Here is a 12,876-nt window from a genome sequence, read left to right as displayed (position 1 = left end):
TAGATGTAAAAGAAGGAGCTCAGCAGCCATCTCACCCTAATGATTTTTGTGTGTTCTTGACAACGAGTAGTGACAAACGCCTTCATTTTGAGGACTGGCACGAGAGCCTGGAGTCGCGCGCTCGTGAAACAGTTGGGCATGTTGCAGGCATCACCCCGGGCTCTATTGACAAACGGCTATACATAGGCAAAGCGGGTGCTGCCATATTGACATTCAAGCATTTGGACATTCAAATCCATTGAGTGCCGTGCTGTTTATCTTCTGATAGCATGTCTGTTTAGGTTGAGTGCCAGTGTCAACCTGACCAACGAGGAATGTTTTCAGCTTAGCCCAAGGCAATTCAGACTTTGCAGCTGAGTTCGCAAACGCCGAGTGCGCTTACATCCTGCTGTTGTCCCCTGACAAGTTGTGCCTTGAACTTTGAGGCACAGACGTTAATTTGTTATTGTGGCTTGAAACCTGCGACTATTGCTGCAGCCTGTGTAATGTCTTGTGACAGAAAATTATTATTTGCACTGGCAGGAGAGGCCACAGCCATATCTAAAAAGTAGTACTGAGTTTGTGGCACAAGTAAAAGTAGCCGTAACTTTAAATCGCAAACAATGTTTTGCCGTTACACGAACCGCGTGTTGTCAAATATTATATATAGACGTTCAAACAGCGGTTCTTAGTCTGCGAGGTAAACAGTCGTTGCACGCGTTTTTGAGGGTGCCGTCCTGGTTTGGCATTTCAGATTCCATGTGGGCCCAGTCCATCTTCCCCGCCAGGGGGTCGGCACCTTCACTGGACACACTCCCATAAACACAGGTTTTTCTCGTAGTGTTTCCAGGTGGAGTTTTTCGTGAGAATGTGAAGAATGTTAAGGTTCTCCAACGCCTCTGAATAATGCATTTTTAACAGCTTTCAAAACAGGCTTTGTGTCGTCAAGAGAAGCATCACTGTGGCAGAGAAGCAGAAGACGCAAACAACTGATATATTTCACACTTGAAGGCTATACTTTCTCAGCCTATCTTTCAGCGGTGGAAGTCAAACTTATCGTTTTGTCTTTTCGAAGAGTTGCAGTGCCGTTATAAAAGTTGAGAGCCAAGACGAGCAGAGCCAAAACGTCTCGACCTCATGTTTGCTGTGCCTGTGTTTGCTGAGCAGAGTCTGATAATGACCTGCTGCCATTATCCCAGGCTACTGATACTGCTGTGATTTTAGATGTGAATAAAACTAATTATAAACCCGTTATGCCAACTCAGGCTTGGCATCTTCAAAGGTTTGACCTCAAAATATTAATAGTGAGAGGAAATAGTGAGAGTTCAATGCACTTACACTGCAAGTCGACCTCTGTTCATAAAGTGCATTAAAAGCAATGAGTGCTAAGACATTGCCATACTGTTGTTTTTTTATTTGTTTATTTTTTTCCCCCTGCCTTAAGCCCAGTTGCACTACTGCCTTAAAGAAAGTAAACTCAATCACCCTCTTGCTGATGTCCAGTGCAAACAGTGTTGTGACAGAGCAGACACTATGGATACAGAAGGCACACACTAAAACACAGCAGCAGTTAATCATACTGTATGTGGGTAAGATATTTAAAGAGCCTCCAGCTACTTTTAAGGGTTTTGGAGAAAGGCGAGTCACCTTAATGTATTGTTGGTATTCATTTGTGTTGCTAGTATCTGACAAACTGGTGACAGTGGACATTTAAATGTCAACTCAAAGTCTTCAGGTGACTATTTGTGCAGCCGACATTCTAAAAACTATACTTGGATCATATGTGCATCCATTTTTGCTGACTTTCACTATGTTATTTCCTGAAAGTGGTATTACAGAGCTGTAAATGCACCAACATGTAGTGATATTTGGATAACAAGCACAACACTACTGTTAAGACATCAAGCATTAGTTACTTATGAACCAGATTTAAAAGCATTGCCAATAGCACACAATCATTTAATGAAATGCCTATTTAGTAAACAGATTACCTACAAAAACAGTGCAAAGGGATTGACTTAATACTCAAGCCGTAGAAGTCAGTTGTCAATGTTACTGTAAATATGTACTTGAAAATACTACTTGATAGTCATACTTGTAATCCATTACTTGCAGAGCCTTTTTGCAAATGTTTGCAGAGTGTTAGAGCCAACGCTAGTCTGTACCAGGTGTTGTCAACATGCTGCTTCTGTGTTTTAAAGTGCCATACTTACATTTGAGTTTCTGCAGTGGAGTTAATCAAATGGTTGCTGAACTTTAAGGGCTTGCTGGTTAAAAACTGTGAAGACAAACGATTACAATTTAGTCAATGTTGCCCTTGGGATGAACATGCTTTTAACCTGTGGAGCAGATAACAATGCTTAAAAGTGGCCCTGGGATGGTGCACGTGCTTGTTTGCCTCTTATCGAATATAAATGTTACTACAAAATAAGAGAACGCACAAAACTTTAAACGATCTTTAATTCTCTGTCTGTCCATCCTTTTCTACTTTCAAAAGGAAACCTTTTACCACATTCTGGAACAAAGATCGTTGTTGTCACGCTGTGGAAACCCCCCACTGAAAATACAGAAAGTTTGTAGGAACCAGCACACAGTTGCTTACTTTCTAAGAAGTCAAAGAATGCGTTTTGACATAAACTCCCTGCTGATGTGTTCAAAAGTTTCCCGTTGTAGAAACTTTTGAACCGTGCAACCTGGAGCGCGACTTTTACTCAGAGTGAAAATACAACAGAAACTGAGCGAAAGTGTTTCAGCTTGTTACATAGTAACGATGTAAGCAAACAGCAACAAACAATTAAAGCACCACGAGCTGTGGGGTGGATGAGGAGATACTCACCTGGCTTCGCAGAGGTGTTGAGTGGAGATATGGTGAGTGGTCAGTCTTCTTCCGATCGCTCTCTGCCGCTGCGTGTAGAGTTATTATGATCAGCGCACGCTGCTTCCTTCTTGCAACTTGTGCTGCTTTGTGACGAGTTGTCTTACCGTCAGCGTGAGTCACTTCCTTTATTCTCTGCCGCGAGCTCGAGTTGAGCGTATCCCCGCCCCTCTCAAGCCCCGCCCCTACCATTTATGGTCACGCACGTTGCACAGCTGAGTGCGAGATTGAGGCGTTACAACCGCTGATGAAATTAATGATCGCATCGATGCCCGATTGAAGCTCCTGACAAAGCTTCTTTTGGGAAACTGATTGTGAAAAGTACCGAGCGAGAGAGTAAAAAACAACAACAAAAAAACAAAAACAAACAACAACACAAACCTGATTGCCTTGTATTGTGAATAAAATAAAATTTAAAAAAATAAAATTTTAAACGTATTTCTAAGGATAAGAAGTGCATTGATTATATTAAAGGATGACATATACTATAAGTCAAACTTACTATAAGTTATAGCAAGGTTATAGATTAATAATCACATTAATATTTTGTCATATGATGAAAAACTTAGTTATTTGAGAAAACAAATTATTCTGCACAAAATAAAAAAAAAAAGCAGATATTAAAGTGAAAGGCATGAACTTATTATACATTTACATATACATTTAACTTATGGACATTTTAGAAGTGTGCAGGCAATTGTTTCAGACTTGTTTGAAGAAAAAAAAAACAATACTTTATTAAATAGCACCGAGTGAATTTAACACTTCCAAACAATATTTGAAAAAAAAAAAAGTCTAAAGTATATACTTTTTTATATATATAAGAATTGATTATCCAGTAAACATCAGAAAGGACTTTGACTTGAAGTCAATTTCACTGTAGGGACAATGTTTTTCAATAAAATATCAACTCTCTCCAAACTGCATGGAAACTATGTACCTTATTAAAAACTGTGATTATAGTGTGTATATGTCACTGACTGGTAACTAGTTTGCTGACTAAATTAAGATTTGTTTGGTCAACAAACAAAAAAAAATCACATGCTGAATTAAGAGTCCGTCTGTGTTTTGTGTGAGTGGATGTGCAATCTGGCTCAAAAGTGTTGAATATCTCTGAAGATGTATACAAATGGCAAATTAATAAAGCCCCTAATCTCCTTTTTTTCTCACATTTTTCCAAGGACAAATAATTAACTTGTGGCCACAACTACGTTCACCATTGAAATTATTAGAATAACCTGATACATTCAGATTATATCTTTATTTTAATTGTTTCTTTTTATGTGACCAGTCGGAGTCTAAAATCTGCAACAACTCCCTCCGGGAATCACCAGACGTTTGTGATTTCTGTTTCTCCTCCCAAATTGTACCTGGAATGCACATGCATGCTGCATAATGCTGGCTCCAGAGTTTTCAACATGCTCACTATTTATACACAATTTTTTGTGCGGTCCTGCAAATGTTTGAAAACTGAAAACTAAGTCGTTGACTGAAATCACCGCTGTGGCTCCCTGAGCAAAACTACCGACTGTCCCGAGCTCCGTGATGTGGCTCCACCTCCTCATCCTTGAAAATGGGGTTGACCAATGTGTGTGTGTGCGTGTGTTTGTTTGTGTGTGTGTGTGTGTGTGTGTGTGTGTGGGGGGGGGGGTTCTACCCAAGGGGATTAATAAAGTATGATTGGTTAAATAATTTGTTAAAAAAAAAAATAATTCTGTCAGTAACTTGCTAAAAACTAAGTCACCCTGTGAAAACTAGGTCACCCTCTTGCAAAATTGGAGCCTAGAATTCCAAACTTAGAATAATGTTGCATTCCGGTTAGTCACAACATTGTAATAAAAAAAAAAAATCAAAACAGTGTTGAACTCAGAGTCCTCTAAGCTGCCCAGGGTTTACCTTCAGGCTTCACCTGTAGAGGTGGAGGTTGTTTTTCTAACCCTAACCCCGGTGTAACAAAAAGTTACATTTTTAGTCTAAGGTTCAGTGAATGTCTTAGTTGTTGTCTGATCACTACAACATGTTTTTGGTAAGAAAGTTGCGTCTTATTAATTTTTTTAGCCCGCATGCCCGCAAATCACTCGCAGCGTTGTTTGTTCTGAGAGACACTGACTCTTCTTTGCTCTTTCTGACATCAATTTTGTTCTAAAACGCAAAGATTATTTCGTTGATCGTTGAATCTGAATCTGAACAGTTTCACCTCTCATCCAAGAGGCATTTTTGAATCTCACTCCATGAAGGGGGGGATGATTAATGTGAAGATATAGTTCACACCCTGACAATGGTTTCTATCAGGATTCGATAGTATTCAAAGGTGGCTTTGTGTTGTTACCACAGAGGAGTTGCTTGTGTGAGTCGTTAGCATGATCTTCAGATCTGCTTGGCATGGGGTGTGAATTACAACAAAACATTTTCAAGGAGAGATGATTGGATCGCATCATAATCAGGGGAGGCGACCTCACCTCCTTTCAGAAATGGTGATACCAGTTTCTCAGAGAAAACAATTCACTGGCCTCAGAAACCACCTGTCTAGATACATAAAGGTTTGTCTTTGCGGTCGAATCTACAGTCAACAGTTACTCCGATATGATCCAACAGAATACTATTTTATTGTTTGTTTGTTGTTGTTTTTAGATTAATTGTGTGACACTGATTATTACTCATGGTTACTTGGTGAACTCCTGTGGTTGACAGGCAGCGGTTGCAGAGACGTAATTCAGTGAGAATGTTGCACAGTTGCCTGCTCCGCTCTTTTATCGGACTGCAGTTCATGTCATTTCCAAAGTGCTTCATTTCAATGGAGCTACTCTGAAAAATCAGAAATTCTCTAGAGCGGCAACAGTATTGTAAGTACTCCATGTAAAGGTATGCCTGACAAGGCCATAAAAGACAACCTAAACCGTCATAAACAATGCACACTGGTTATACCAGCACGATTTGTGTTGCAATGTGACTATAATGGACAGGATTCTGGTGGGAGAGTTAGTTCATGCTAATTCATCGCCTCAATCAGCATCAAACCAGCGTGCATCAGAGTATTACTATAAACTTGCAAGGAAACTATGCTCGTCAGTGCAAAGCAGAAAATATAACCTGTTTAACCTTGTCTTGCTTTCTCTGGTCCGCATGGCGTGTTTTGCGGACGTGCAGCAAAATAAACCAGCCTCTCTGAATATTAAGATGGTCCTGGTTAATCATAAATAGGGGTCACGGTGGTCAGAGGTAGGGCGACTAATCTCTGCAGGTCACTGAGGAAGCCTTTTAACTCTCAACTCGATTGCATCAAGAAAAGTAGGCATTGTAAAACTTTTTCCAAATCAAACATGCAGATCACATGAGTGGCTGTTGGGACACAAGCAGACAAGATATATTATCTCTGTGCATGTGTGTTTTGTTATTCACATCTAAGTACATCTAAGTACTTAGTATTATTAGTACTACGGTAAGTCATTATGTCATTGTTTTAAAAAAGTGTGAATGAGTACATGGATAGTCTTTGTGCACGTAACCAAAAAATATTGCGTGCAAAATGTGCCTCTCCAGTTTTCATATGTGTTTTAAAAATGTGAATTTAGAGGGGGAAACTATTGATCTATGGACACACGTGTCTTTGGATGGGGTGTTTAAGCAGAGGAAGAGCGTGGCTGAAGCATTATGTGGACAAAAGCGCCCCCATGTGTTCAAAGATAATTTCACTGTTCAGGAGTAAGATCCCCAATGCAGTCTTTTAAAAGCATTGCCTGACAGGAAAGTGTTGCATTTTGGAAAGTATAATTTTTTGTGGGGGTTTGTCGATACCCCACTCTGTGAAAAGACTCTTTTCCAGCTTCTCAATAGGCATTAGCCACGTGAGTTCAGATTTAAGTTTTGTGAGATTAACTTATTTGTTTCTCCTCATCATTTTTGAAACTGCATACCTTAAAATAAACTTTATTCATCATGTAATTTGCCACTTAGGTTTTAGCTCAGCTGCTGAATGTGAATGGCAATGTAAAGCGAAGCAAGTTTATTTATATAGCAGCGTTCAAATATAAAGAACTTTACAAAGTGCTCAGTCATGCAAAAAAAAAACAAAAAACTGGAATGCATTACAATAAAGGCAAGAAGAAATACATATAAAATGGACAAATGTAAAAAAAAAAAAAAAGGAGAATAAGAAGAAGACATGTGATAATATAAGTGTATAAATAAATCTACACTTCTTTAAAAAGCCTGACCGAAGTGTTCAGGAAGTTTGTTCCACAGGTGAGGAGCTTAGGAACTTAGGAAGAACTTGTTTGTGAACTTGTTTGTGTTCAAGTCTGTGAACACTTGAGTAAACCTCTTCCTCATGAGGGGACATTGGTTTCCAGTTGTTGTACATAGTTACACATACATAGATGTCTATGTGCTCTTGCTTCATCCCCGGCCCTCCAGCCATTTAATGAAGTAACACATTAAGCTATAACTAACTTATAGCTTAATTTATAACGCCTTAAGCTCCAACTATACACCAAAGAAAATTGCTGTATCTGTATGTACAGGTTTGGCTCTGACCCACAACCCACTGACTATATGAAAATGGAAAAAAAAAAAAAGGAAAATACCTGGTACAAGTGTATCCAAATGTATTATTAGCAGTTGAATAATAGTTATTTGCTCATTTCCCCACAGCTTGTTTTCATGCTCCCCTGCAGTATGTGGGCTATTACTTTATTGTTGTTTCCATTCAAGGGGTTAAAAGCTGCCCCTCAGTGAGATTTTCAGATTAATGCTGTTCTTTTATTTCTTGAGGTATTGGAGCGTTTTTCTCATTTGGATTTATCTGGGGTTATTTTCAGAGGATTGTAAAAACGGCAGCTCTGTCCGCTGCTCATTTGGCCACGGTGCTCCAGCCATAACAAGCTGTGACTCAGTGTGTTTAAGATCAATAAAGCAGCCATAAATACCAGCAGTTCACAGCAACGCAGACTAAAAGGCTGCAGATCTGAGTTGCAGGGAAAATGGCTGTGTGATTCCTATTAACAGGTTTATCTGTGTATGTGCAGTTTGACTTTCACTCGTTTTTTTTTCTAAACCCTTCATTACACAAATGGATCGTGATCCTGCTGCGCCGATTGGAAAACATCGAGTGATGGTAAGAAACATTTAACTGTTAATGTAGAGACCTACAACTTAAAGGTTAGTAAATCACAAGCCAAAGTCTTCATTCAGTCATTAGTTATATAACATTACTAAAGGGTAAACATATTAAAATAAAACACAACTACTTCAAAACACTATCCCTGTGCAATTTGTTATTTAAAATAAATAAATAAATGATTGCTTGCTGTAGTGTGGCTGGGGACTGTCTGCAGACTTTGCATGTTCTCACAGAACAGACATGCTTAACTATTAACCTCCACTTCAGTATTTAGCAACCCACTGACCCATTTCCAAAAATATACAAAGCCTTACAGGTTATACCAGGATAGGCTATACCGACAGTATGACATTGAAATCTAAACGAAAGGTTTTGGAAATTTCTGGGCCACATTTCCTGATATATCATCATAGCATGCATGCTTGGTCAGCAATTTGTCCTTTGACATCCATTTAGTTTTCACAATCATCCCAGGTGGAGGACGGATGAATGGATGACCGTACTTCCCTCTCCACTTGTGTGTTACCGTAATGACAACCAGAGGGCAGGCTTGCACTTTCTTTTGAAAACGCCTTTTGCTTTCATGGAAACTCAAACCAGCCTCATTGAAACCTGCACTGCACTTTATTCTTGAAAGTCCAAGCTTGTGAATGGTTCTGTATGGAGTGTGCATGTTGTCCCCGTGTGTATGCAGTTTGTGTGCAGTGTTCTCCCACTGTCCAAAAATATTGTTTGAGGTTTTGTTTCTCTGTCTGTCGTGTGATGGACTGACGACCTGTCCAGGGGCGTGCCTGCTTCGCACCCCACGATCAGCTGGGATCAACTCCTGCCCACGGTGACCCTCCGTGAGACGAATGAATGGACTTGTGATTTCTTCGTCTATTTATGTTTTTGTCTTTGTGTCGGCAGTTCGAGGCAGCCTGGCAGGTCTCCTTACTGGATTTCACTGCCCCAGATGCCAACTCAAGAGTGAATTATTGCTATATGGGTGCCTGACAGACAAGACAGGGAGGTGAACATGGGAGGAGTGGGTGTCTTTTGTATTGATTACCATTGTTTAGAAAACTGATGAGAATGAAATTGCCTTCTCTATCTTCATTTCGCTTCTGTCTCTCCTCTTCCTCTTTGGTCTCGTTGACCTCCTTCCCACTCCATATTCCCAAGCTGACACTCTGAAAGCAACTCTTGTTTTTTACTGTTTTTTTGACTGATTGCATTGATGTACATTCACATGTTGTTGTTTTTTGTTTGTTTGTTTTAAATAATCACGAGTTAAATCCTTTTTTGTGTGTGTGCTTCCCAACCCAATATGGCCTCAATGACCTCACCTATTCCTCCCCAACTTTCCCCATTTGTGCACTATTGATTTGCTTTGTCAAAGTGTCATTTGTGGCCAATACTTTGCTGTGATAATTGGATCCCAACCTGTGATGTTTTATAGACTCACGCACACATTTCCCTGGTCCACATTTCTCACCAGTGTCATAATTGTGTGCATAAGTATTGAAAATGACACCACTTGACCTGGAAATGTGATAGTTCTTTTTCAGGAACAGCTTCTCTCCGAACATGTCTGGCGGTATCAATGAAGCCCACACGCATACGCCACATGCAGCCTGCTTCGCCTTTAAAAACATATTGATTTCTCTTTCGCAGGGAGCTTAATGCGATCGATCGTCCAGGCCCTTTCAAGATCAGCGCCGGTATAAGCATCTCTTCCCCTAACACACATGCTGCCTCTTTCCCCTCAGGTAATGATTGTCCTTGGACTGGGGGAATAGTTTGTCTGCATTAAGAGAGAGGAGTGTTTCTCTCAGCATTTAGTCGCTCTCTCCCTTCCTTGCTGGTCCCCATTAATGTGTTTAAGTCTGGAACTTACATTTGCCTCTTTAACAAAGGATATGGCGAATGCGGCACACACCTCCTTTGACCTTTATCACACCCCCCCCCCCACCCCCACCACCGCCACAACCTCTATCGCCACCACTCCTCCACCCCACCAGCCAGTGGGTCGATACCTCTTTGTATTTGCAATGCATTACACCACTGCGCTCTCTCTAGATTAAAAAAGATGGCCTTTCTCAGCTTCTCACCCTGCAAACAAACCATGCCAACAAGGCTTATTTCCATTGCTCAACATCAGACTCTGTAACCACCAAAATCTGCATACTTAAGTCTAAAGGTCCACTAAAGCAGACAAAATAAATACATTTTCTATATATATATATATATATATATACACACACACACACACACTATGTGTGTGTGTCTGTGTGTGTAAGACAAACCATTGTCGACGTACAGAAACAGCCCTCCACCTGTGTCACAGGATGATCAATAAAGAGAGGTAGAAAGTAAAAGAAACACTGCACCACACAGAGTACGCTTGATGCATAAAATTCACTCTTGACTTCATAACCAGTTTTTAAGCCATCATCCCCTTTTAGCCACATGGTGGCAGTGTAACCAAGCTGTGCGCATAACTCTGCTTTTAACTTTTCAGGTTATTGATGGAAGTACTTGTTAGTAAATATTAGTCTATTCACAAATGTATCTAAACCTACATAAATTACATATTTGTAGTCATTTCATGGCTGGGTCATTGTAAATATGATATTCAGTGTTTTTGGTTCATCTTTGGTCCCAACCAACTCAGACAAAACACGTAGTACTTAACCGTTCATAGGTCACTCATAAAATGATGTATTGAAATTACAACTCTTTGTCACAGAGTACAATGTCAGGATATCTAAAGTAACTGTTAAAAATGAGTCACATTTCACTACTGCAACGTACGCAATTCTCCAAGTTGGACAATCAATCATGGGAGGTCTTTTAAAGATTGCTTATATTCTTCTACTTCGGTAACACCATCAAATGTACTATTCGATAATATACTATTACTTATGAGATGTGTGTTGATTCAACATTACAATTATTGGTTCAAAAATTGGTTTAGAAGAAATGCAGACGATAAAGGGTTAATCTGTAAATACATCACCTTGAGTCTTTTGGCACACAGCAGATACTGTAACAACCAAAAACACGGTTATATGATAAATGAGAGTAGTACTGCTTCTTATTGAAATATCTCATTTTGGAAAACGCAATGTAACGTGATTGTTTTGTTGTTATCTTGTTTGATTTCTGCTTTTCAGGATTGTAGACTAATGAAAAGTTTTGAGAAGGTAGCCTATGTCATTACACGATTCTGAGAAAAAAGGTGGGGCCCCTTTGCTAACGCTGGAGGGAAAATACCACTAAATCACCCTGTAATTGGTTATTTCCAAATGACCAGCATTCTTAAACTAAAACTCTTGGGGTTTTTTGGGGGTTTTGTTTTGCAGACGGCCCCTCACTGTTCAGGTTCAAGCGCTGTTGCAAGTCATGCTGACCCCCCCACCCATGTTTTCTCTGTAGATAACGCAGCCTTACATCAGCTCCTTACATCAGTTCCTTACATCTTGTTGATCCAAGCTTTAGATACGGTTAAATCACCATGTAGGTCATTCCTCATCGGATTCAATTTGCTCTGTGACTTTTTAATCACCAATATTTCAGCCCCACTTCTCAGTTCACATGGCTGCAAGTCTAAACACAGCATACATTACAGCTCCGGCCATCTTTTAAGTGCATTAAGAACAAACAAAGCATTGGAGAAAATGGGGGTGAAGAAAAGTTTAATTAACAAATAAATCAATAATGATTCAACAGACCTTGAGGTTTTATGCTCAGCCCAAACCTCTGCTTTCGATTCTTAAACTTGCAAACAGCATTTACACATATCGATTAGTCCAATCCAATGCTGATACTTCGAAACTCAGATATGAAGTGGAAACTCCACAGGCGACTGCCACGTAAATAGATGTTTCATTGCTGCTGGTACAATTCTTTTTCACATGTTTTAGGTTTAGGAATAATAAAAGTACATTTCTCAGCAACTTGTAAACATATGGCAAAAGAATATGACTTAAAGCTCCATTTAAAATATACATTTATTCACTACTCTTCTAAAAGTGAGATTGCTCGTGTACATATATGCATACATACTCAAAAAGGAGTGAAAAGACATGCAAGTAACTAATTTAATTATTTTATTTCCATAGGTTCACAAAACATAATTGATTAAAGTATAATATTGGTCAGTACAATGGTTACAACCTAATGGCAAATTGTCATCCATCCATTCACCTTCTATAATATATTTGATACCAGCTGACTACAAGTAACCCAGGGTACACTCTGTACAGGTTGTCAGTTCACCACAGGGCAAAAACAGAGAAACAGAAAATGAGACGCGCTCACCTTTCTTTAAAGGTGAGTGTTTAAAGTGTTTAAATCACTACAAACCTTGTTCTGAACCAAACGTTTTTCATCTTTAATCAAAAATGTGTACAAGTTGTCAGGCTTGTCGTAGAAAGACACCATGCACTACCATACAGGCCTTCTTTTTTTTTTTTTTTCTTTTCACACACACACATTAGTTTTTTGCTCAAATGAAACATTTTAAAAGAAAAGAAAAAAAGTTTGGTTAAAATGCTCTCCAGTATATGAAACGCTGTTGTTTATTCGATATAGCCGTCGACTTTGTGCACCGAGCAACCTCGGGACTACTTGCTTGCACAATGTGGAACAATTACAAGAGTGTGCTGTGAGGTGTGGTGCGGCTCAGTAAATCAAGTGCCCCTGCTGGCCCACAGTCCAGTGCTGCCCGTGCTCCTAACTCCCTCTCTGCTTCTCTGCCCCGCTGCCCCTTCCACCCATCTCCCACTCGCTCAGCAATTAAGCCAGTCAAGAGTGAAGTACCCACTCTGTTTCTCCCGTGGAAAAAAAGAATTAAAAACGTGGAAATGGATAAAAGCATAAGCTTGTATAATAGTCCACTTCATGACCCAGCGCACAA

The sequence above is a fragment of the Blennius ocellaris genome (genome assembly GCF_963422515.1).
Source record: "Blennius ocellaris genome assembly, chromosome: 8".
Lineage (NCBI taxonomy): Eukaryota > Metazoa > Chordata > Actinopteri > Blenniiformes > Blenniidae > Blennius > Blennius ocellaris.
This window is presented reverse-complemented; position numbering follows the sequence as displayed.